This window comes from Equus quagga, chromosome 4, assembly GCF_021613505.1.
Source record: "Equus quagga isolate Etosha38 chromosome 4, UCLA_HA_Equagga_1.0, whole genome shotgun sequence".
Classification (NCBI taxonomy): domain Eukaryota; kingdom Metazoa; phylum Chordata; class Mammalia; order Perissodactyla; family Equidae; genus Equus; species Equus quagga.
In genome coordinates this window covers 25,956,777-25,983,334 of record NC_060270.1, presented here as the reverse complement: position 1 = coordinate 25,983,334, position 26,558 = coordinate 25,956,777, and the positions used below count along the sequence as shown (strand labels likewise).

General features: G+C 44.5%; 2 long non-coding RNA genes across 2 annotated transcripts; both read right to left on the bottom strand.

Moving 5' to 3' along the window:
* Window positions 1–676: 676 nt before the first annotated feature.
* On the bottom strand, window positions 677–5,341 carry LOC124238491 (uncharacterized). Its single transcript, XR_006888320.1, has 3 exons — window positions 5,120–5,341; window positions 4,322–4,615; window positions 677–3,724 (listed from the first exon to the last, which is right to left on the bottom strand). It is a non-coding gene; the product is annotated as an uncharacterized LOC124238491 (long non-coding RNA).
* A 14,824-nt stretch (window positions 5,342–20,165) lies between these two features.
* Window positions 20,166–26,128, bottom strand: LOC124237737 (uncharacterized). Its single transcript, XR_006888107.1, has 3 exons — window positions 26,006–26,128; window positions 23,354–23,490; window positions 20,166–20,343 (listed from the first exon to the last, which is right to left on the bottom strand). It is a non-coding gene; the product is annotated as an uncharacterized LOC124237737 (long non-coding RNA).
* Between the last annotated feature and the right edge of the window lie 430 nt (window positions 26,129–26,558).

The following is a 26,558-nucleotide window of genomic DNA, read 5'->3' as shown; positions in this document are numbered from 1 at the left end:
TTATTCTCTTCCTGAAACTGCAAGGAATGTACTGGTATGATGGGAGAAAGCTTATGCTATTTTTAAAGGGTGTTTTTTTTCCATTTTTTTTTCCTGAGGAAGATTCACCCTGAGTGAACATCTGTGCCAATCTTCCTCTATTTTGTATGTGGGTTGCCGCCAAAGCATGATCACCAACGAGTGGTATAGGTCTGCGCCTGGAAACTGAACCCAGGCCACTGAAATGGAGCACACCACTAGGCCCCAGTGCCAGCCCCCATAAGGTTTTTTTTTTAATTACATATAAAAGAAATTCACTAAAGGCTGTGTGTTATTCTCGATTGGATCTTGGAACACAAAAAGAATATTAAAGGGGAAACTGGTGAAATCTGAACACAGTCTGTAGGTTAGTGAATAATAATTTAGTCAATTAACCAATGTTAGCTTCTTAGTTTTGACAAATGTACCATGGTTATGTGAGATGTCTCAGTAAAGGGAATATATGGGATTTGTCTGTACTATCTTTGCAACTCTTCTGTACATTTGAGGTTATTTTAAAATAAAAGGTTAAAAATAAAAGAAAATCATACTTGTAGAAAATTTGTAAGATACATAAAAATATAAAGAAAAAATTATACTCATAAAAATAAATGGAACATTTTGCATATCTATTTCACATGTAAAGTACCCAGTTCAGCATCTGACATATTGTACACACTTAATGAAGTCAAGATCCTTTCCATTTAAGGCCATATTCCATGGAGAATTGGGTAAAATGTGTTATTCTATGACTTAACTAAAAATCAAGAAAGGGCTGGGCAATGGAAAGCTTCACCTGGACCCAAGATCTTGGCTGCTTTTCTCCTTTCCCCCTGCTTTCCTTCTTTGCCATTTCCTAACGCCTAAACTCCTTCTCAGAGGGAAGAAAAACTAGTTAACTTGGAAGCTTTCCACAGAGCAGTTATTGCCAGTCAGGGCCTTGTTACCATCACCTCTGCACCCTCGTGGCGATGTCGCCCCCGTCAGTGCGTTTGCTTTAATGCCCAGCTTCTCATGGATCAGACTGGACACCAGTGTCATGACACCAGAGTTCTCAAAAACTTCCCCCATGAAAAGGGAAGCAGATGCCAGTATTAGAGGAAGGACCGGGGTGTTACATAGTCCAAAATTACTACAGAGGAGAGAAAAGATTGAAGGGGCAGAACAACCTACGCCTGGGAAGGCGGCACCACATCCGCTCACCGTGAAGGCAAGGGACGTGGACTGCCTTTCTCATCCCCTCTGTGCCATCAGCCTCCTCCATCCTGACTCCCCCCCTTCTCTACATTAGGTCCCATGGTCCCTCATTTCAGCCTACTCCAGTGGGTCTCAAAATGTGGTCCTTGGATCAGCTGCACTCATTAGAAATTGCACATTCTTGCTACCCCCCAGCCCTGGACCAATAAATTCAAAAACTCTAGGGATGGGGCCCTACAATCTGTGTGCTAATGAGTCCTCTATGTGACGCTGTTGCAAATGCAATTTTGCAAACCACTGCCGTAAACTCTCTCGTGCTGCTTACCAGCATCCACCTGGTAAAACCCCAACTCTGGAGGAACCCGATTATCCAGGCCTTGCTTGCACCGGGGCAGCTGAGCCCTGCTGAAGAAAAGTACTCAGCTGGGTATTATTGGTGTCGTTACCCTCACAGTCACTATCCTCAACTGGGTTCTGCCCAGCAATCTCACCTTTCTCTAGTCACTTACTCTCCCACTCTTAGGGTTGCCAGAATTAGCAAACAAAACCCAAAAAACAGGATGCCCCGTCAAATTTGAATTCCAGATGAACACACACCAGGAAATTATTTATCTGACACTTTCATTTGACTGAGCATCCTGTATTTTTATTTGCTAAATCTGGCAACCCTAACTAGGAGGTATTTATAGTCAGAGGCAGGCAGTTGGGAAGAGAAGCTGCATCTGAAGTGGGAAGAAAGCAAGCACAAACTGGCGCACTAGGATGCAATGAAATTGTGTCATTCCTGTTGCCTCTGACTTTCACGGTACTGACGTCCCGCAGAAGCTGGGACCCTTCATCAGATTGCTAAACACACGTGCCTGGCCCAGAAGCCAGAGATGCTGGAGGAGGAGCCGGGGGAAGATGAGGGCAGTTGTAGGCCTGGCTGCTGCCTCACACCAGTAAGGTGAGCCAGCAAATAAATGACAATGTGCGAGAGCTACAAAATGGCCGTTGCCTCACTTCAGCCCACAGTCTCCCACAAGAATGTCTCATGGACCAGTCTAACCTGAAACACACAGGGAAAAGAATTTTGGGAAAAGTAACGGAACCTAGCCAAGGTGACACATTACAATCCACCATACTCATTCTCCATTTTAAAAAGAGGCTTGATGTCAAGTGCCAGGGACAAATGAATAATTTACACAGGAAGAAATAGCTAACCTTTGTGGAATGCTTATTACTTAAGCACTCCTCATATATAAATATGCTTTACATACATTTTACTCACATAGACATATGAATAGACCCACTACAAACATGATCTCATTCAGTCCTTGTAACAATGCCACAAAGTTGCTATCATTAACATGTCATCGACAAAGAAACTAAGGGTAGAAAGGTGGAGACATTTTCTCATGAACACGCAACAAGCAAGGGGCAAAGCTACAGTTTGAAGCCAGGTCTCTCTAAAGCCCGTGTCCCTAACCACTAAGTTCTGGGCTACCCGACCTCCCAGCAAACTGTAGACTTTATTTCATAAACACTAAATCTGCACTCAGGCTACAGACCGCCTGGGAAACCTTTACGTGCCAGTGCTCCTCAGTGATTCACAGTTGACACCACTGGTTTGGGAACACGTTCTTGAGGCTTTCGTCACACTCCCTGAGAACTCACCTGAGTTGGAATCCCAGCCATTTCACTTAGTGTTTGGGTGGCGCTCGGCAAGTTACTTAACCTTTATTGGCCTCATCCTCCTCATGAGGGCAGTAATTTCTACCATACAAAATTGTGAAGATTAGATATTAACACCAGAAAAACATCTGGCACAGCCCGGTCATCCTGGCACTCCACAAAGGGGAGTTTCTCCCTTCCTCAATGGGTTAGCTACCACCGTCTACATCTAGGCTGAAGACTTTCCAGACTATACCTTGGGTCCTAATCTCTTACTCTCTCTCCAGGTCTGTATTTCCTGTTTCCCACTAGGAAACATAGCCAACCCCAAGTCATCTTACATCTGAAGCACTATGCCCAGGTTTTCAACACCACCAATGCCATCCTCAGTACCATCTTGCCAATCTACAAGCTCACTTCCTTAAAATCACTTAAAAATCATTTCTCTTTCCCTCTGCCTTGTTCAGACATTATATATGCAGCATAACTACTCTTTCCCGAGAGAAAAACACTTTCAATTCCTACTGCCATATTTTAAAAAGTATATTGGCAAGCTTGAGTGAATCAGAGCAGAATGATCAGGATGATGGGGGCCTGGAAACTGGCATCCTAGAATGAACATATGTATAAAGGAAATAGGGATTTTTCTCCTGTAGAACAGATGCCTAAGGGTTGTCATTGGAAAGAGATGGTCCCTTCTCTGTGGGTTTCAAAGTGCAGACTTGATCCATAGGAAAGGAATTTCTGCTGAACATAAGGAGATTTTGAGGATTCGAGTTTCAGCTAGCAGGGTGAGGTACAGCCGTTTGGGGTCCTCTGTCTCTGTCTCATCCACTTGCTCCTTCCATTCTCATTCCTGCTGGGAGGAGAAGGATTTCAGCAGAAAAACATGTCCCCTTCTGTAAGAATCTTAAAGAAACAGCTTGCGAAACATCGAGCACACGCATACCAGGTGTTGAATGGCCCCGGACCCACTGGAAGCATTTGCTACCCATTTTGGATCTATTGGAAATCTGGCTTCCCAGCACCAGTGACGTGAAACCTAAGGCTACTGATGGCGAAGAAGAGTTCATAATCCTCCTCCAAGCCGACCAGGGACCTGAACTCGTCATCTTACCTTAAATAATGGTGTACTTCTTTGGTGTACCTAGTGCTTTCATTTTCAGCTTGGAGAGCCCCGGTTTCAGATCATTTGGGTCCTTATTTAGTTTGCTTCTAACCAAGGTAATCAATATTAGCAAGACAGAGGCTTGTCTTTTAAACGGCCCTTCTGCTCTTAAGAATGTGAGGATCAGGACACAGGGACTTGGTAGTTTCAGACACCAGGGATCGCTGGGCCCTGCTGGCCTGGACGCAGAGGGTCGGGGGAGGATGCAGCTGGGCGGGCTCCTGAGGGTGGACATGGGGAGAAGGGTAGAAAAAGAAGGATGGAGGACAAGGAAGAGTTGCCTACCCATCCAAGAGGAAACTGCACAGGAACAGAGAAATACTTTGCTCCGTCCTCCAGACTCTGTGTTCACTCAGTCCACAGATGAAGGGTCATGGGAACAGAAGTCCACAGGGCTGTTGGGCTCTGGAAATGCTCAGACTGAAGAGAAAGTTGAACTGCTTGATGGCTGACATGCCAGCGTCGGAGCAGCGTGCCTGCGCTCTGATCCGGGTGCCACCGCTCGCCATCTGCGACCTCAGGCAGCTGCTCAACCTCGGTTGCATCATCTCTAAACTGGCCTATAATGTCCATGGGACTCTGGATGGGGATTAAAGGACTTGGATTTAAAGCAATCAGAACACCTAATATGAAGGTAGCCCTCAAAAATGTAAGCAGTCATTTTCTGTAGGTGGGAAGTTGGCCCAAGGTGGCTTCCTCCACCTCAGGGTGAAGAGGCCTTCACCCTCTGAGATATTTTTGTTAATCTTGTGATTTTTTTTCCCCTTCGCCTCACTTCACGGGTCTGCCCTTTTCTATCCATTTCTATAGCTATTCCCCTGGCCCAGAGTTATATCCTTGTGCTTGCTGGGATAAAACAAAAGGACAGCTTCCTACTGGCCCCAATTTTGGTGGCTCTTCATTGTCCCCACATGGCTCTTTTAAAAACCAGCCATTCCTCTTGTCTGTATTCAGCTCCTTCGACTCCTTTACTGTGTGATTCTGCACAACAGTGAAGAAGATATCAAAGACCCAAAGCAAGACAGGGTGGCTGATCTCCCACCCCAGCCTCCTGATGCCAGTCGATGCTCACAGCTGACTCACCAGGTAGGTGAACATTTCTCCTGGGCCGGCCTGTGCTCCCACCCCCTGCAAGGACCGCCAGGAAGCAAGGTTCTCCTGAATTCTCCAGCCTCTATCTTTTGGTTCAGGCCAGAGTGAAACCTGGGAGCCCCTGAACTCCAGACAAACGTCTTGAGAAACGGATCTCTCTGCCCCGCCTCCAGGTCAGCCCTCCAAATGATACTTCATCCTGACCTCCGCCAACTGCCGTCTGCCTGTTTTCTGGACAGTTTCCTCAGTTGCATTCAGTTTCCTTCTGTCAAATAGGCATGCAATTTACACAGCAAGTCCTGATTGGCAGGAGACAGGGCGGGTGCATCAAGCAGCCTCCTAGGGCAAGTTCGCGCACGTCTGAACCCAACTTGAAAGGCTGTGCCTCCTCTGCACGCCTGCCCCAGCCCCCTGCTCTCCGAACTACGCCAATCAGCAGTGCCTCATTCTCTGAACATCAGTTTGAACATGTCCCATCTCAGCTTCAATTCCCTCTGGCTTGAAATTGCGTCACTTTTTATGTTGAAATATTTATATGTACTTTTGGCCTCTCAGTCTTTGCCTTTATCTTTTGTCTTAGTCCGTTCAGGCAACTGTAGCAAAATACCACAGGCTGGGCAGCTTCTAAACAACAGAAATTTATTTCTCATAGTTCTGGAGGCTGGAAGTCTGAGATCATGTGCCAGCATGGTTGGCCGAGGGCCCTCTTCTGGTTCACAGACTTCTCTTTGTGTCCTCACATGGCGAAGGATGAAGGATTTCTCTGGGGTCTCGTTTATAAGAGCACTAGTCCCATCCATGAGGGCTCCACCCCCAGGACCCCAGCACCTCCTAAAGCCCCACCTCCTGCTACCATCACATTGGGCATTAGGATTTCAACATATGAATTTTGGGGGACACAAACCTTCAGGCCATAACATCATCTAACTCTGTTTTTCTCAATAATGCCCTGCTCAGGTGTTGAGGTTACCCTGGTGAATTGGCTTCTTGTCACTACATGTGCTGTGTGGGTCTCCACTTTCCAGTCCTCACATATGTAATTTCTCCAGCCTAAACTAACCTGCCTTCTGCCATGTCACTCCCCTGAAACTCAGCCCCCAAAATTGCTTCAGTCTTGGTCCTCCAGGCTCACCTTTGGCTTTGTAATTCATGGTTACAAACATGCAAACGTCTCACAAATATGAGGCTTGTTCTAAGTGGCTTTGCATTTAGTGGGATCACTAATTAAAGTGGCATCACAAACATGCTCCAACACGGCTGAACCTTGAGGACATTGTGCTAAGCTGGTCACGAAAGGACAATATGGTATGATTCTATTTATATGAGGTACCTAGAGAAGTCAGATTCATAGAGACAGAAAGTAGAACAGTGGTTACCAGGGGCTGGGGAAGGCAGCAATGGAGAGTTGTTATTGAATGGGTACAGAGTTTCTGTATGGGGTGATGAAAAGTCCTAGAGATGGATGGTGGTGATGGTTGCACAACAATGTGAATGTGCTTAACGCCACTGACCTGTACACTTAAAAATGGTAAATTCTATGTTATGTTTATTTTACCACAATAAAAAAAAATTTTTAAGTAATGCATGATGAATAGAACTTTCAAGTTGAACAAGTAAAAAGAAGAAAATAAAAATACACTTGAAAGATTATTTCCACTTAATATAGTATAGATATCTTTCTAAGTCACTGGGTAACCTGCTACAAAACTTACTTAAGGGTTACATGGTACTTATTTTATTTGATGGAGATATGTTAACTAGTGTAATCAATATTCTATTAGTGAATATTGAGATTATTTCATGTTTTTTAACTATTAAAAAGATTACTGTGGGGCTGGCCAGTGGTGTAGTGATTAAGTTCATGCGCTCCACTTTGGCTTCCTGGGGTTGCGGGTTTGAATCCTAGGCGCGGACCCACACACCGCTCATCAAGTCACACTGTGGCAACATCCCAGATATAAAGTAGAGAAAGATTGGCACAATGTTAGCTCAAGGACAATCTTCCTCACCAAAAAGAAAAAAAAAGATTACTGCAAGACACATCCTTATAGCTAAATATTTACGACATTGGGAAGTAGATGTGTTTATAAAAGGGGAAAATAGTGTATGTTTGTGGTTATGGAATTGTTCTGTGTCTTGACTATGGTTGTGGATACATGAACCTACACATGTGACAAAACTGCAGAACTAGATTCACACACACACACATACACACACACACAAACCTGCTCAAATGAGTCCAAGTAGAACTGGGGATATCTGAACAAGCCCTGTAGATGATGTTGATGTTGACGTCAACATCCTGGTTGTGATATTGTGCCATAGTTTCAAGACGTTACCATTGAGGGCAACTGGGTAAAGGGTGCATGGGATCTCTCTGCATTTTTTCTTAAAATTGCATGTGAATCTACAATTATCTCAAAAGAAAAGGCCTAATTTTTCTAAAAGTGAAAAAAATTTATGCACATCAACAATTAGTTTATTAAGACACATTTTTAGGGGGCTGGCCCATGGATGTAGTGGTTAAGTTCCTGCACTGCGCTTCAGTGGCCCAGGGTTTGTGGGTTTGGGTCCCTGGCACGGACCTACACACTGCTCATCAAGCCATGCTGTGGTGGCATCTCATATACACAGCAGAGGAAGATGGGCACAAATGTTAGCTTAGAGCGAATCTTCCTCAACGAAAAGAGGAAGATTGGCAATGGATGTTAGCTCAGGGCCAATCTTTCTCACAAAAAAAATTAGTAATAATAAAATAAAATAAAAAATATCCTTAGGAAAAAGAGATAGAGTTTTAAATGAGGAATTACTGAGTTAGAAGCATTATTTTAAAGGCTTTAGATACACGTCACACTCGAGAAGGGATTTACTGTTTACGTTCCTGCCGCTAAGTGTCAGAATTCTACCTCACAACACTGAATAATATTCCTAAAAATATCCTTCAATTCAATCAACAAAATTATTTCTCATCACTATTTCATTGCCTCAAGGTTTTAAAATAGCAACACACTGTCATTTCTTCATATTTAATTAAGTGAAGGTTGTTTTTATCTTGGTTAATGCCTTTTCACTCCCATTAACTGAGAAACTCCCCTTTCAGGAGTGCACATCAGAATTTGAAAAGCCATATTTGTAGAAGACATCGATGCGAATTGTTTCTTGTTTTCTTCCTTCCCCCGCCCTCAGTAGCATGTCAGTTCTATGAGGATAGAATCCATTTTAAGTCACCCTTATGTCCCTAATACCTAGACAGTGTTTGGCACAGAGTTCGTGCTTAATAAACAATTATTGAAGAAAGAATTTAGAGATTAACTAACCTCTGCTCCCTAAGGTCTGTGTCTTCACTCTGGACTGAGTAGCCAGACTCTCAGGCTGGGCTTTGGCCATTGTTTATGTCACAAGGATGAGGTTTGTGGGTGTCGAAGGAAGATCCCATTCAGAGCTAATTTCTTGGTTCAGCTTTGCAAATGCAGGGAGGGTGATCAGAAAAGTCTGGGAGTGTTGGTGGACCCATAGGCTTGTAAAGTGTTGGCCATATTATGCCTCAAACCCTAAGCTCTTCAGTCAAAATGGAATTTGTGTCATAGTCTCAGTGTGACAATGCTGTTCAGTCAATGTGAACAGCAAGCAGTGAAAAACAGACGCCAGACTACTAAAACCCGTGGGTAATCTCAAATCCAGAAAAGCCCTTCTCTATCAATGACTTCTCAAGTTAGCTCAAAATAAGTGCATGACGAGTCTCATCTCCTGGTTTTTCCCAGGTTACCTCTGGAGGAGATGACAGGAGCAGGACAAGCAGAAACAAAGTTGCAAACGTTTTCACGGGGCTCATCCCTTCCCACTAGAATGTAAGCTCTACACAGCAGAGATTTCGGCCTCTTTGGTTTACTGATATGTCGCAGAGACGAGAAAATTTCCTGCCACATAGTAGCCCATAGTAAGCACTCAATGAATATTTCTTTTCTTTTTTTTAAAGATTGGCCCCTGAGGTAACATCTGTTGCCAATCTTCTCTTCTTCTTCTTCTCCCCCTCCCCCTCCTCCTCCTCCTGCTCCTCCTTCTCTTCTTCTTCTCCTCCCCAAAGCCCCCTAGTACATAGTTGTATATTCTAGTTGTAGGTCCTGGCTGTGCTATGCGGGACACTGCCTCAGTGTGGCCTGACAAGTGGTGCCATGTCCGCACCCAGGATCTGAACTGGCGAAACCCCGGGCCGCCAAAGCATAGCGCGCAAACTTAACCACTCGGCCACGGGGCCGGGCCCCTTAAAGAATATTTCTTGAATGTTTGAAGAAAAATGAGCAAGACACCCTCGCTTTATGATGCCTGTTCTCAAAGGCCAATCCCTTCTAGAATTGATCTATCCCCGAGCCCCGCCTTTTGGGAGCATCTTGGACGCTAGAAAAGACTGTATGTGAATCCAGGATCCTATTTGTGACCAAGACCAGGGTGTGAGCCAGGTGCCCAAGGCCATAACCCTCAGGGCAGCACTTTAACCTCCTCCTAGCCCCTGAGGCTGGGTTGTGAGGGCTGCAGCAGGAGCTCAGGATGTGATAAACTGGCTAGAATAGGGGCAGGGTGCCAGCCTTGGGACATGAAGAGTTTCGCTCCAGCTCTTGGAGAATGCTTTTACCTCAGCGAGAGTCTTTCGGTTTCTCATTGGAATTTTCCCCTCTGAGCTCACAGAGAAGCTCAAAAGACAGGCACTTACCCAGGACAGAGCAACTGGCTTGGGGATTTCCTGCACAGTCCTTGGAGAAGCGTCACTGTTGACTTCGGGTTTGCAAAGCAGCACTTTCTCCCTGGTTTCCAGAACACACCTCATCAAATAAAGTGCCGTCAGTTATCACTCAGCTTAGCAAAGCCGAGAGCTTTGACTTGACTGTTTCTAGGTGAGGGAGATGCCAAAGGCTCCAGGCTCCACAGGAGCCATCAGTCAGCCTTGTGCGTACAGCCCAGGTGTAATTCAGGGCGATGACAAACACAGGGTCACCGCAGTAGGCTATGGCTTTACAGACACCCTGGACCTGCTTCCTAGAATCAGAAAAAGCAGGCTTTACGTGTGTCTTGTGTTAAGTTGCCCTTCTCCCCTCCTGCACCCCCCACAGACAACCAAACCTCACTTGAAATATTTCCTTGGTACTGTAACGTCGGACTAGGGATGGGTTCCCTAGCTCCAGACTTGCCAGGGTCACAGGTACACTGTGCCCGATTGACTTAGCCCCGCCTCAGTTTCTCTACATGAGGGCTCTTAATCCTAGAGTCCATGCAAAGCTCATTCCATCCAGCCTCTTTCGTCCTGGCAGCTCAGTGCTAAATGATCCAAGAGAGACATTTAGACGTCTCCCATTACCAGAACCCTCCCCGCCCAGAGTAATTTTTATTTTATTACAAAAGACACTTCATATAGCGTACAAGTTTAGGGAATCATTTTACTTATTTAGATTCCTTTTCCTTCACATAAAAAGTCCTGCTGGAGCAGCTGGCCTGGTGGCACAGCGGTTAAGTGCACACATTCTGCATTGGCGGCCTGGGGTTCACCAGTTCGGATCCCGGGTGCGGACACTGTACCACTTGGCATGCCATGCTGTGGTAGGCGTCCCACATATAAAGTAGAGGAAGATGGGCACGGATGTTAACTCAGGGCCAGTCTTGCTCAGCAAAAAGAGGAGGATTGGCAGCAGTTAACTCAGGGCTAATTTCAAAAAAAAAGTCTCTCCTTTGCACTTTCTAATCTGTCCTATCGTCACCAGTACACTCTGTTCCCACTCATCTTAAATCCAGCCAAATGGAAGACATAACACCTCCCAAAGCTTGTTTTCCTGTTTTGTTTAAAACGGGAAATCAGTATATTGTGAAACAATTTCACATGTATCAGTCCCAGGTCTTCCCCTAGGGCTGATAAGATTTGATAAAACTAGTTTAGCTACTCCCTCTGTTACACTACAAAGGCCTCAGGATATTTGTCTCCACCAAGGCCCTATAATTAAACATTTTGTCTTTCATGAATCTTGGGATTCACAGGCCCTGAGCTTTTCACACTGTGGCAGTGTTGATTCACCGAAAGCTCTTCTTTCCCTGGCAAGAAGGTTCATGGTTTATTCATTTATTTATCTTTTACTATTTTAAAAAACTGTGGTAAAATATATATAACCTCACTTTTGTCATTCTGACCATTTTTACATGTACAATTCAGTGGTATTAAGTACAGTGACATTATTGTGCAACCATGACCACTATCTTTTTCCAAAGTTTTTAATCAACGCCAAAATAAATTCTGTAACCATTAAGCAACGACTTCCCACCCCCACTTGCCCTAGGCCCTGGTAACCTCTGATCTACTTTCTGTCTCTCTGAAGTTGCCTATTCTAGTTATTTCATATAAGTGGAGTCATACAAGATTTGTCCTTTTTGTGTCTGGCTTGTCATTTAGCATAATGTTTTCAAAGTTCATCCATGTTGAGGCATGTGTCAGAACTTCATTCCTTTTTATGGCTGTACAATATTCGATTGTATGTATATATCACCTTCTGTTTATCCATTCATCTGTTAATGGACATTTGGGTGTTTCCACCCTTTGGCTATCGTGAATAACGCTGCTGTGAACATTGGCATACAAACATCTGCTGGGGTCCTTGATTCCAATTCTTTTCAGTATATACTTAGGAGTGGAATTACTGGGTTATATGGTAATTCTATGTTTAACTTTCTGAGGAATCACCAAACTGTTTTCCACAGCGCCTGTACTATTTTGCATTCCCCACCAGCAATATATGAGGGTTCCAATTTCTCCACATCTTCACCAACACTTGTTATTTTCCTTTTTTCTTTTTTTATCATAACCATTCTAATGGATGTGAAGTGGATCTCATTGTGGTTTTGATTTGTATTTCCTGATGGCTGATGATGTTGAGCATTTTTTAATATGTTTATTGGCCATTTGTCTATCTTCTTTGGAGAAATGTCTACTCAGGTCTTTGGCCCATTTTTTAATTGAGTCGTTTGTTCATGGTTTATTTTTTATTTTTATTTTTGGTGAGGAAGATTCAGCCTGAGCTAATATCCATTGCCAATCTTCCTCTTTGTGCTTGAGGAAGATTTGCCCTGAGCTAACATCTGTGCCAGTTTTCCTCTATTTTGTGTGTGGGACACTGCCACAGCATGGTGTAGTTCCGTGCTCGGGAACTGAACCGGGACCACCAATGCAGAACACACTGAACTTAACCACTAGACCAGGGCACCAGCCCTGTTCATGGTTTATTTTTAGCTTAGAGTTTTGAAGGCCTCACCACTGTAGGTCACAGGTAGTCAGTCTGCACTCTGAAGAGTTTTTTACAACCCAGAGCTACACTCAACCTTAAATGACAGACACTGGTGTCAAGGGCTGTCCATTTTTACATTTGGGGCTGATTGGAGGAAAAGATCGCTCAGCCACAGAGTTGGTCCCTCTGGTCCTATCCTGTCTTAAGACAGATTAACCAAAATCTAAAATTAAAATAAAAACAAAAGGAAAGGATAATATTTGAAGTTAATCTAGTTTACTATTCCTAACTCAACAATTTAAAAGATATTTCCTGAGTGCTTTATATGCAACAAGCACAGTGCCAGGTGCTGGGAATACAGTGGTCAATGAGACGGATGTGGTTCATGTGGGAAGCAGAATAATGGTCCCCAAAGGTGTCCACGTCCTAATCCTGGAACCTGTGAAATATGTTACCTGACATGGCAAAAGAGACTTTGCAGATGTGATTAAGTTAAGGAGCTTGAGATGGGGAGATTATTCTGGATTATCAGTTGGGCCCAATATAATTACAAGGGTACTTATATTACTGAAACCAAAGTGGGTTCTCTCCCAGCGAATTAAATCAGACTCTGCACCAGAAGTAGTTGTCACACAAAGTAGGGTATATTTGCAGCAAACAGGAGCCCAAGCAGAATCATTTCCAAAGTCATGGCGTCCCCAAACAAAGGGAAGCAGGGACCTTTTATTTCCGATGGGGAATGAATATTCAAAAGGGAGAGGTGGGTATTCACTTGTGCAGGCTCAGTTGGAAAACATGCTTCCACACACACTGCACGTTACAGGAATAAGGCGTAAGCTCCTCCTGGAGTGATCTTAGCATTAAAAATAAGGCAAAGGTCATAGGTGTTGCTGCTCTTATGGTGGGGCTTGGTCTGGTCCAGGTGGTTGGTGATTGCATCTCTTAAATAGTTAAATGTTTCCAAACCCATCCTTGAGTTCCTCTGAGCGATTAGTTGGTGACACCTATAAGAGGCAGGCAGGAGGATCAGAGTGAGGAGAGATGTGAGGGTGGAAGCAGAGTCAGACAGAGATTTGAAGACTCTGTGCTGCTGGCTTTGAAGATAGAGGAAGAGACCATGAGCCAAGGAATGCAGATGGTCTATGAAAGCTGGAAAAGGCAAGGAAGCACATTCTCCCCTGGAGCCTCTGGAAAGTATGTAGTCCTACCAACCCCTTGACTTTAGGACTTCTGACTTCAGAACTCTAAGATGATAGATTCACATTGTTATAGGCACTAAGTGTATGGTAATTTGTTATAACAGCAACAGGAAACTGACATAGCTCCTTATCCCCCATAAAGGACACTGGCAGCAATCAGCAGACCTGGGTCTGACTCTGTGCTCTGTGCCCAGTAGCTTTGTGACTTTGGGCAAGTTACTTTATCACCCCGAGACTCATTTCCCGGGTTTATAAACTTGGGATAGCAATGTTTGCCTCCCAAATTTGTAACAATTAGAGATAAACTGGGCCCGGCCCTGTGGCACAGTGGTTAAGTTTGGCACTCTCTGCTTTGGCGGCCCGGGTTTGCAGGTTCGGACCCAGGGCATGGACCTACACCACTCATCAGCTATGCTGTGGCAGTGACCCACAAATAAAGTGGAGGAAGATTGGCATAGATACTAGCTCAGGGCTAATCTTCCTCAAGCAAAAAAAAAGGTTGATTGGCAACAGATGTTAGCTCAGGGCTGAAATTCCTCAGCAAAAAAAAAAGAATTAGACATAAACTATGCAAAACAGCTGAGGTGTAGTAGACTCTTAATAAGTGGAAGCTGTTATTTTTGTGATCACTAGTTATTTTTTTAAAAAACACTTTTCTTTAATTAGGCAGGAATGTGGGAGACCAGAGGCATGGGCCCTGTTTAGAATCAGGGTGTTGAAAGGAGAGGGATTACAAAATGCTTAGGTGGGAGTCATCAGGAAAGGTTCTGTTTTGGGGAGTAAGACAGTTGCCTTGGCTGCCCTTTCTCTCTCCCTTCTCTCTTTTAATGACACCATCCTTCTCCTCAACATCCAGCTGTTCACACTCAAGAATTCTCTTTGCCCCATCTTCTTTACTCCCGTCAAGCCCTGCTTCTTTTTCTCCATCTAAACCCATCCAGAAGCCAGACCCTTGTTTTGTTTATCATTCTCAGTCATGATTGAGGTCATTTTGGTTATATTTGCTCATTTTTGTTTTCTTTATGCAGTGTCAATACCCAGTCTAAATTGGGTCTCCAGTTCTTGGTCATAAATTATAATGAATGTATCTTCTTTGTTCACAGTGGTCAGCTCCAGCATCCATGTCTGCACTGTGTATCTCATTTTCCCTGGCTGTAATAACTCATTGGCCTAGGATGGACACCTTACCCAAGCCAAGAATTGAGATATGTGATCTAATCAGCCCAGTCTAAGAACTGGTTTGAACCATAACCATCAACCTCTCTCAGGAGAGTGATTAACAGCCATATTGCACCAGGGCAGAGGCAGGGGTGGAGAGAAGAGCCCAAAAGACATGGAGGGAGATGTCCCAATGGCTTTGCACTTCGCTGTTCTGGCTCTTTCCTGCAGCTTTATTGTATTCTTGGTCTTCAGATTCCATGAGATAGCCATATACATATCCTTATACATAAAAGAATATACATATACGTAAATTTGCATGTACCTATACATGAACATATATATAGAATATGCGTATACATGTTGAAATAAATTTCTAGGCCCAAAATGGAGCCACTCCTGCTTGGGGTGCCATGTCAGCAAACTGATATTTAGATAACTTTCATGTCCCTGTAAATGCTCCACTTGACCAGAAATGCAGAATATCCAGTTAGCCAACCCCCAAACGTCAAGCCATCTCTGGGCTCTATACTTATTTCCTTGTTCCTTCTCACCCCAAACATGTTTGAGTGTGTGGCCCCAGCCAATCAGATATTTTCTCTTTTTCTCTTCTTTGTTCTTTATTCTTTATCCTATAAAAGCTTCCTGCCTTCTTCCCCATTTTGCAGTTCTCTGGACCCTTGGGAATGGAGATTGTCTGCTTCATGAAGTGTTAAAGTTTGTTTATATCACCTAAGTTGCCTTCTTTAATCGTTTTTAAAATACATATGCATAAAATTCTCCACTCTCCCTTCAGCCAACTTTAACTGAATTCTGTTATGGCAACCAAGACTTTAGCCAATCTAAAAATAAAGATCTTCAGGGATAGCGAGCTCCAGAATTAATCCTAGAGGAAAACCATTTAATATGAATGCTGCCATGCACCTTCATCTTGTTTTGTTGCTGAGCCAGAGGCCTGAAAACTTTGATGACCAAGGTCCTCCATCATCAAACACCTTCATCCAGGAGAAAGTCTGTGGAAAACCACACGACTCAGTCATTGCCACCGTCAAACACCGACAGAAACATCACATCCTTTCTCGAGATGTATCCAAAGGAAAGATGAGTTCAGGATGTCTACAGCCCCAGCTAACCGATCTCAATTTCTCTTCATGGAAAAAAACAATAAAAATTATACCCTGAAGATTTTTTTTCTTTCTTTCTTTTCTTCTTTTTTCAAATGTTCTCGCAGGCCCAAATTAAGCCTGGAAAGAGACACTTTTGAGTGAAGATCCCTTTAATGGGTGCAGACATTAATGTTCTAAATGACTTGTGGGTTTTATTGTTCCTCACTAGGCTCACTCACCAAACTAGGCAGGTCCTCCTAGATGTTTGTGCAGCCAGTAACCCCAGGAAAGACCCAAAGAACGGGTGTGGACTGGTATATGCTGAGTGCCTGCTTTGGAACAGGCATTTGGCTTCTATTCCTTCCTCTCAGTCATCCAGTGAGGCAGGTGGTGTTTTTCCCATTTGAAAGATTGAAACCAGGGGCCAACTTGCTTTAACTATGCTCAGTTAGCTGTCAGTTTGCAAAAGCAGTTAGAAGATGCATTACTAAAACTCATCCTATAGATAACATCTCTGATGCTTGGATCACCATGGTAACAGATGCTTAAGTTTTTCAGAAACTGAGAGTTGATTTCTTGTCCAGTTCAGGCTGGTTAAGACCACTGACTCATTAACTGGGCCTGCAAGAATGACCCATAGGTAATCCTTTGACATCAAAGAGCCAAAAACTCCACCCTCAGACTATGGTACCACCGCCATTTTGTGAACATGCTCCTATGAAGAGCCATAAAGCTTGACTGCACTTGCGCAGATCAGCAATTACCTCACTTCTCCTCTCCTCCAATCACCTACTCCCATGCTTCAGACTGCCCCACCTGTTATCCCATAAACAGCCCTAACCCCCATTTTTTAGGGAGGAGAATTTGAGATTGGTTCTGCCGTCTTCTTGCTTGGCTGCCTCATGATTAAACCCTTTCTCTTTGCAAACTAGTCATCTTGATGATTGGCATAACCATGTGGCAGGCAAAACGAACCTGGTTTGGTAATGAGATCAAGAGCTGAGGTTCAGAGAGGTCAAGTAACCTGTCCAGTGTCTCATGGATAAAACATGGTGGATTCCATCTCAGTCTAGAGCCTGCAATTTTTACTATGCCAAGCACAACCTTTAGCTGAGAGGGACCTCATTCCCAGGAAAAAAGCTGTCGAGTTATCCCACTAGGCCTGGGACAGGGCTCATACTATGGCTCTATGTCTCACCATGTCAAGAAAATGATCTGAACGTGCATCCAATGGGCTTCTTGTGGTTCTGTTACAATGGATTCATGATTCTGCATTCTGCATTCATTTATAACTGCCTTTGGAAGCGGTCAGTGAGAGCATGAAGGGCAGTTGGATGGATGGGGCCTTGGGCTGGGGGGCAATCCAGCGTGGGGTTTTCATCTCTGCTTCTGATTCCTGTGCCTTTGTTTCCAAGTCTATAATGTGGGAACAATAATTCTTGTCCACTCGACCTCACCAAAGACAAAGAGGAGGGAAAGGCATTGCCAAGAGTGAGTCTACCCGTGGGCCAACATACTGCAGAGATCCAAGGTCCCCTCTCACCCTCAGCAAGATCCTTATGATAGCAGACTAAATGTGACAGATTGGCAAACTCACGCAGATGCCCATGCTGGTGTCTATGGTGTCACCTAGCAGTGCATAACATAAGAGCTGCTCTTCCCTGGGGCATCAGAGGGAACTGCAAGACAAGCCAAACTGCCCAAGCCTTATCTAGGTCACCCTGAACCAGGATAAGCAAGGCTTCAACCATGTTTCCCTGAGCACAGAACAAACAGGACAGGGATAAGATTAAGTAGCAGGGAAAAATTAATTGTTCCCCTGCCCTATGGCCTCCCATAGCACACTGCTATTACAGCACTTAAGATACTGTCTCATCATTTATTTTCATGACTGTGTCCCACTGATAGTGAGCAACTTGTAGTTAGGGACCTTTCATGTTACACAAGAAAAATATGAATGCATTTTCTGTGTTAAATAAAAATAAAAACATTACAGAGGGGCCCAGCCCTGGGGCCAAGTGGTTAAGTTCACGAGCTCTGCTTCAGCGGCCCAGGGTTTCACTGGGTCAGATCCTGGGTGTGGACATGGCACAGCTCGGCAGGTCGTGCTGAGGTGGCACCCCACGTGCCACAAGTAGAAGGACCCACAACTAAAATATTCAACTATGTACCAGGGGGATTTGGGGAGAAAAAGCAGGAAAAAAAAAAAGATCGGCAACAGTTGTTAGCTCAGGTGCCAATCTTTAAAAAAAAAAGTTTAAAAAAAAAAATTACAGAGAAGCCTACAGTCCTCTTTGACCCTCTTCATTCTAGCGCCCCCAATCCCAGTTCTCACTCGGGGGGTAACCTCCGTTAGCAGGAGGAATGTAGATAATTTTTCTATGTATTACGCTGAATGGGTGTCATATACATATTTAGCTTACACAAATTCAACTTTAGCCAAAACAGAACTAAACAAAACAAAATTCTGAGAGAGAAATAGCAATCTAAATCGTACCATTCCTCAGGCTGAGTCAATGGCCTGGAGAAGAGTAGGATGAATGACATAATCCCTCAGTTAAAACCCAGGTCTCTCAGCTGTCCTTGTGCTTCTTGGAGTGTGACCATTTCACCACCCTTGGGGGTGATTTAAAACATTTTCAAGGCTAATTCTGACAATACTTGATTTTTGCTTTAACATTAACTTTTGAGCCCAACCCCTATAAGCGTTGCACTATATACATCCACTCGGGCTCCATGACCTACCATGGTGTCCACTGCAAGGCCTGAGACGTAGCAACAAAGTGAATTCGTATATCAGGACCCACAAAACAGGGGCTGCCCCAGTGGCCCGGCCCACGTCACAAATCTACACCTAAGGCAGCCTGCACTTGTGGGAAATGACTCCCTGTCAAGGCAACTTACCACCAATCGCAATCCTCCAACTAGGCTTTAGTTAGCTGACCTCACCCTAGAGAGTAGGACCTGCTAGCAACCCTGTTGACCTGGTCGTTTAAGATTCGGCTTTCACCGCAGCGGCCTGAGTTCCTTTCCCCATTCAGGGAACCACACTCTGTTGGTGGTTCCCACCGCGGTAGCTGAGTGTTGCTGTGATGCTGAAAGCTATTCACCAGCGTCACCCATGGTGGACAGGTTTCAGTGGTGTCCTCCGGACTGCGACAGACTAGGAAGAAGGAGCTGGCCACCCACTTCTGCACCTGGATGCACTAACAACAAAGTCTTATAAGGACATCCCCAACCTCCTAGCCAACCAAGCATGCCCTGTTCCACATGCCCTATTCCTCTTCTAACCCTCTATAAAACTCGCTCTTGTCCCAAAAATCCCTCGGGAAAAGTATGTAGGAGGCACAGAACTCCCCCGATCCATAGATTGTTTTCCCCTGAATAAATCGTTCTAGTTTTGTCATTTGACAGTAGATAATGTTTTGGGACAGAGGAAAGGAAGGAAGGAAGGATCCTGGAGTGGTGGTAACTTACAAAAGAAGAAAATCCTGGCTGCAGATTATTCTGAGTAATGGTATTTCTAACTTTGCTGAGATGATATTCAGAGCGAACCACCACCCTGCTTGTGTGTAATGTGGGCCTTCAACAGTGGCCATTTGGGGGCTGTCTTTCAGAGCAGAGAGTGCGGATTTTCTGTTCTGAACATGGCATCATGCTAATAGGGCCTCTATCAACGGGAAATACCAACGGGCTGATCCCCGGCCACGGGAACACCGTGATTCCCAAATCTGACTTGAGCCAGATGTACTTTCCTTTCCACACAGGCACTTTGAAGGGCATGGCCTGGCCGAATTTTCTCTCAAGACCAGGGGAGCTTGCCTCACTCTCCTCACCACATTCTTAGGTTTCTGGGCTCCCTGCGGGTGTTTGGGGTTTTCATGGTCCTGACTGATGATCGCTATCTAATTTCTCCTACCCACCTGCTCTTCCTTAACCCAGAGTTTTACTGTCAAATCCATTGTTTCTTGGACATTCTGGGCAATGGTTCTTGCCATGGAGGAGCCCTTGCCAAGGAGAGGAAAAGTGGACGGCTGATTCTTGTAACGTTTAAGGCTGTTCTGGAGTTGTCGGCTCAGAACTGCCAAATCATCCCCCTTCTGATCTAGTAGGGAAACAGCTGCATTCAGAGAACATCCAAACTGCTGCCCAGCTGGTCCCGGGCTGGGGCAGGGCAGAGCTGAGGCCACATTGCTAAATACCCATTGTGGGAGCTTTTAGCCCCAGCAAAGCAGGAGCTGTTCATCAGCTCCAGCGGGATAGAAAGTGGGGATTAGAAGGGCCTTTAGAAACAATCTAATCCAGCCATGTCGTTTTAGATTTTTATTTTCCATTCTTTCCATTTACAAATGAGGAATTTGAGGTTCCAAAAGGGGAAGTGTCTGGTTCAAGATCACACATTTGCATCAGTGGCAGAGGAGAAATGAGAACTCAGGTCTTCTGACTTCTAATTCAGTGCTAAGTTCCATTCCCAGCATTGTGCTTCGGAGGTCCTGGGTGAATCAAAATTAAACCATGTCCTTTATCACCACACTTCTGAACCTTTGATATGCTAATATGCACTGTGTCTTTCTAAGAGGGAAATATAGTTTTCAGGCTTTCCCAAACTTTTTTGACCAGATTACATTTTTAATACAGGGTCTATTTACATTCTCCAAATTGGGATTAAAGGATTCCTCATAACATTTTAGAAAATATTGCCCTACACCATGCTCTTATTGTTTAGTGCTACACGAAAAAATGACCTACACATAATCCCTACAATCCATATTATACAGAGGAAACTCAGGCAATGGCAAACAGCATCTGTCACTCTAGAGATCAGCAATGAATTCTGTATCTCAAAATGCAGAAGTATGGGCCGTGGGGGAAGGGGAATGTGGGGAGGACAAGGGTAATGGTCAGCTCTTCTCTGATATACAGACTCATCTCAGCATATCTGGGGTTTAGGGCGGCTCAGCCTTCACTCAATATGCATTGGTTGTGCTTCTGTGATGTGTCCTGGATCCCAGGCCTCAAGGAGATCACAGTCTAGGGGGGAACCAGCACATGAAGGAGTGAGAACTGTGATACATGTGATGACAGGGATATGTACAAGGCAAAGTATAGCAACTGAGGAGGGAGAGAGTGAAAAGTTAGGCCTGGAGAAGGGGCGCAGGGGCAGCGGCTAGAACGACTTCCCAGAGGGCTCCCTTCCATTGAGTGTTAAAGGCTCAGTAGGAATTAACTAGATGACTGAGTAGGGTGAAGAAGAGCAAACAGCAGGTACAAAGGCAGAAGAGGGAGAAACAAAGTGGCATTTGGGAGCAGTGGAGGGAATGCACTATTATTGACGGGAAGGCAGAGATTCTCAGGGTTAACTGGCAGGGATCTGAGGGGGAAGAGCCTTTTGCACTATGCTGACGTGTTTGGACTTCATCTAGGAGGCCTACCTGTAGGAGTTAGCCCAGTGTCTCTCCATAAATACCCACCATTCTGTGACTATATGACTCCCTCCTCAGGTCAGACTAAGATTCCAAATTGCCAAGTCAACAGATGGCCTTTGAGAGGGTGGATCTTCAGAGAGAAAGGCTGACTGGGACTGAGTTTCACAATAGCCTCTTCTGCCACATACAATTTAAAAATGGAACTCAAATGCCCACCTGCAGCCTAGAGAAAATACACTTTTTGAGATGAAAGAACAAGAGTCAAATCCATCCTCATAACTCCTTTTTTTTCCTCTTTTTTACTTGAGGAAGATTGGCCCTGAGCTAATATCTGTTGCCAATCTTCCTCTATTTTGTATGTGGGTCACCACCACAGCATGGCTGATGAGTGGTATAGGTCCACGCTCAGAATCCGGGCCCACGAACCCTGGGCCACTGAAGCAGAGCACACTGAATTTAACCACTATGCCACAGGGCTGGACCCCTCCTAACTCTTCTTATAGTTAAGATAACTTAACCTCTGCTAAGTGAGGAGATATGGCCAAAGGTATCAGCAGCAGAATCAGGATGAGACTCATGTCTCCTGTACTCAGGACCAGGGCTTTTTTTGACTTATGGTTCAGTTATTAAAGCTAAAAGGAGCTTATGATCAGGGTCACGCCCATTCATCATTCAATACACATGTATTCACTCTCTTCTCTGAACTTGGTTTTAGGGACTGAGGACTCACAGATGACAAAAATCTGGTACCTGTTCTGGAGGAGCCCAAGCCAAAGGGTGGGGATGTTAGACCATGGGAGGCTCTGGGCTCTGGGGCCTCAGAGAATGCTGGGTGAAACATGGTGGTCTTCAGATGATTGTTGTCTGAATATGGGCTCAGGGTTGCCTCTCTAAGAATTTTTCAAGAAAAGCCAGAAATCTAGATTTTTGAGTAAAATGTTCTCATTTCTAAAACACTGTAAGGACCAAACTAAATATATCTGCAAGTAAATTTGACCCTCTGCTGCCATTTTGTGATTCCTCTTCCAGGCAAATGTTCTTACATTATTGCTTAAGGATCTCCCTTGCTAAATATGGGGGCTTGTTAAAAATACAGAATTCTTGGCTATATCCCCAAACATTTGAATCAGTAGGTCTGGGTTGGAACCCGTTAATCTCCACTTGTCACAAACTCTTCTGATGTCGGTGGTCTACAGACCATACTTTGAGAAACCCTGATCTAGATGCCTGTTTCCTTCTTGGAAGCTTTCGTCTCATCCTCTCTCTTAATCTTGGGTCCCAGACAGGCGTTCAGCAGCTGAATTGATGGCACTGTAGTTCAGTTAGTAAACACCACTCTGGAGGTCAAGGCCACATGTTCAGTTCATCTCAGTGATGACAAGCATCCCACACAAATTCAAAGAAGGAATAGCAAAAACAAACACAGGAAAAGGGCAGAGATGCATAGATAGTTTGTAGGAGAATGGAGACAGAGAGAAAGCCAGAGTGGGACAGGAGAGGGGGACTCAGGAGGTTGAAGTTAATTGCTGCATCACAGCCATTCAGTGGGGGTGTGGGCATCAGAGAAATCACCCACTGTTACACACTGACTATATTTCTTGTTCCTAGCTCTTCAATTTCTTATCCAGTTAGATACTTGTTCCACCAAGAGATAGCCCAGGAGCCTATCAGAGAAGAAATGATTCTCTGGGTTGCAGCAACCCATCTTTCTCCCTCCCAGTAGACTACTTGATTTAAATTTTTGCCTAAGAGTAACTGTTTTGGGCCATTTTTAGACACAGGCCAAGGCAGGGCACAGGTTCAAGGGCACAGACTCCTTATTCGTAGGATACAGGCTTCAAGGGGAAGAGTGTAGGTCATCGGAAAAGCATAACTACAAGGACTGCTTTGACCTCGCCCCTGCCTACCACGCCAGCTGCATCTCCACACCTACACTTTTCCCACAGTACTCAATTTCGTGGATCTCACACTCACAATGCTGTTTCTTATCTCCATGCCTTTGCTCCTGCTGCCCCTTCCCAATGCCAAGGATGCAGTCTTTCCCTTTTCAACCCTCCTTCACCAGCTCAATGCTTACATGTCATCCAAGATCCATTTAGGAGTCATCTCCTCCAGGACGCCTCCTGACCCCCAGGCTGGTCACTCCGCTGTCTGTGCTCCCACGATGCTCTTTCCACGCAGCCATCACTCCTTTACCACATCAGGTTACATAATCTGTTTCAGATCCATATTTGTCTTTGGACTGTGAACTTTTGAGTGCAGGGCTACTTTTTATTCATTTCAGTATTTCTAGAATGCATTCCAGTGCCTGGCAGAGAGCAGGAGCTCAACAAACATTTATTGAATAAATGAGGTGTAAGTACTTGGGAGCTATGCAACGTTGGCAAATCACTTAACGTTTGGAGTCTACGATTTCTTTATCTACACAATAGGGTAATGCTTCCTCCTCCCCAAGGTTGTTATGAGAGCTAAATGAGATAAAAAGCATTTAGCATGGCACCTGGCTCAAAGGAGGCGGCCAATAATTTTTTAAGAGCTAAAAGAGGATTCAAGGAGTTATCTGTTGCAACTTGCAGCTTTCATCATCATCAAAAAGCATGCTGCAGAAGCTAAAGAAAGATTAAATCAAGGTTAGATTAAAGGAAGAAGAGGGTAACCATGTGCCTCTCTCTGGGGATGAGCACTAGATTGGGTTTCAATCCGAAGAATGACCCTGTCAATGGCAAGGTCTCCAGAGCAAGGTCTCACACTTAAGTAGGTGAGCAGAGTTTGCATGTGAAACCAAGTCAAATGCTCTCTTTACGCAGACTCTCATGAAACAATGAACACTCTCAACTTCCACCACTCTCTAAATTAGGAAGGAAAAATGAAACAGAATCAATGGTCCCAGACTGATTGTGTTCCAAAGATAGGGTGTTATTTCTAAACTCTCATCCATCAGTCCTTTTTGCTTCCCACCCTTAAGATAATATCCATTTGCCTTCCTAATTGGGAATGGAGGAAGAGTAAATAGGCCTAGCAGAAAGAAAGAGGGTAGGTTGAATAAACTGGCTGTTGATTCATTGTCATGACTCACCCAGAATAAAATCAATATATCATATTAGTATCTTTTTTTATCCTAGATTTACCCTTGAAAGAGGGTGGAAGCCATAGGAGGTCTTCACATTTGGGCATTAGAACCTCCCCAAGTCCCATTTAGGACTAGAAGTTTGCCTTTTTAAGGCACACCAAAGGAAGCTGCCCCAACCCAGAGTGTAGAGGCCCCATCCTCAGGGGGCAAATCTCTAACAGCTCGACTCAATCTAGTTCAACACATATTTACTCCCTACTTTGGGCCAGGCAGTGTGCTAATTGGTGGGGTGACAGATATCAATAAGACACGGTACTTGCCCTAAAGGGGCTCCCAGGCTGGGTCCCCTTCCTAGTGATATCCAGGTCTATCAGTGGACGTGACGAGTGGTGATGGTAAACATTCCATCTCCCCTCCTGTGCCCACAGGAGTTGCTGCTAATGGACCACACTTGTTCCCATTTGGCACTAATGCAATCTCAGAATTGTTCTCAACATAGCACATCTAGTTGACCCCCTGGCCAAGGTTTGAATCTATCCTGTAGTTGGTAGCGTATGGGCTTTGGAAACAGGCAACTTTAAATTCAAACCCCAGCTCCAGCGCATAGCATTGTGTAGTCTCGGGAAAAGCTCTTACTACTTCTTGAGCTTCAGTTTCCTCATCTGTAGAATGGGACGATCTTCACAACCACACTACAAGGTTGGTGCTACTGCTGCCCCCATTTTACAGATGAGAAAACTGGGGCACAGATAGGGTAATTAACTTGCTCAAGATTACAAAGTAGAAAGAAGGAAAGCCAGAATTCAAAGCCAGGAGGTTTCTTTTCAGAGCCATTCTTGTAACTGCTAGGCTACTCCGCTCTTAGGCTGGTCACACACTCTCCAGAAGCTAACAAACACAAAACTGCCAGATTCTGATGAGATATTTAATAGAAGCTTCATTAAGAGACATATTCCATCGGCTGAAACTTCAGCTCTGATCAGAGAGAGTTTATTTTGTCTTAAAATAGGAAAGGCTATGGTGGAAAGACCTGCTGGATTGGTGAATATAAAGGCTTAAATCGTATTTAAACTATTTGGCAAAGAATCTGACTCTTGAAAGCAACTCATCTGATAATGGAAATATGAGAGTCAGAGATCACCTGATGAGTAGTCAAAACCTAAAAAATGTGCCATGAGGGACATTGTTAAAGTCACCATCTATTGCCAAGATGATTCCATGGTGATGGGGACATGAGTTTAAAAGTAAAAAAGAAAAGAAGGCAAAACTTGACTTAAGACTGAGCCATGTTAAGTGGACTAATATTTGTAGAACTCTTAGAACAGTGCCTGGCACCTAGTAAACACTATGTGCATGTGTCATAAAGAAATAAAACATAGACAAGCGGGTGTGGAGGAGACCTCATTAGAAGCACTGTGCTCGGGTGGCAGACGAGCTTCTTTCCACACCCTACCCACCGCCCCCGCCCTCCCTGGCATTAGAAAAATCATTCCATTTCTGAACCTCAGTTTTTCTTGCCTGTTAAGTGAAAGTTATAACAATAACTCACTCAAGAGGGTTGTTGTAAATACCAAATGAGACCAGTGAGATATCAGGGATGAAAATATGTTATTTGTAAACTATAAAGCACTATACAAACGTCACTATTACTACTCTTACTCCTTACTCGGAGGTCCTGTGAGTGAGAGGAGTAGAAAGATGTCCTGAGGCAGAGAATCCAATTTCTGGCGCTGGGGCCCAGGATGATCTGCCCTTCTCCCCAGTCCCCTCCCTGGCACAGTCCTACTCCTAGCTGTTGGCCCAGCCAAGTGGGGAGGAGGGCAGAGCTGTGTCCCTGGCACCAGAGTTGGAACACAGCGTGACCTCTCTCCCGCTCTCACACGATCAGGGCTGTACAGAGTCATTGGGAGTAGCTGAATAACGCATCCAGTGCGCCAGGTCAGCAACATTCAGGATTAGATAGACTTTTGTGGGCTGCCCTGAGAACCTCATAGACCCGAGTAATCTCACTTCTGTGCGTGCTGGCATTGTGATTTTTAAATGACTGACCTTGTAAGTAGATTTCGGAATACACGGTCTATTCCAGATGTGGAGACTGCTTGTACAGAACCAAATCGAGCTTCTATGGCGTGTACTTCAGAAAAAAATACACAGCCATGGCATTACTATAAACTGTGAGGTATTACTCCACAGAGAACTCCCTTTCCTTTTT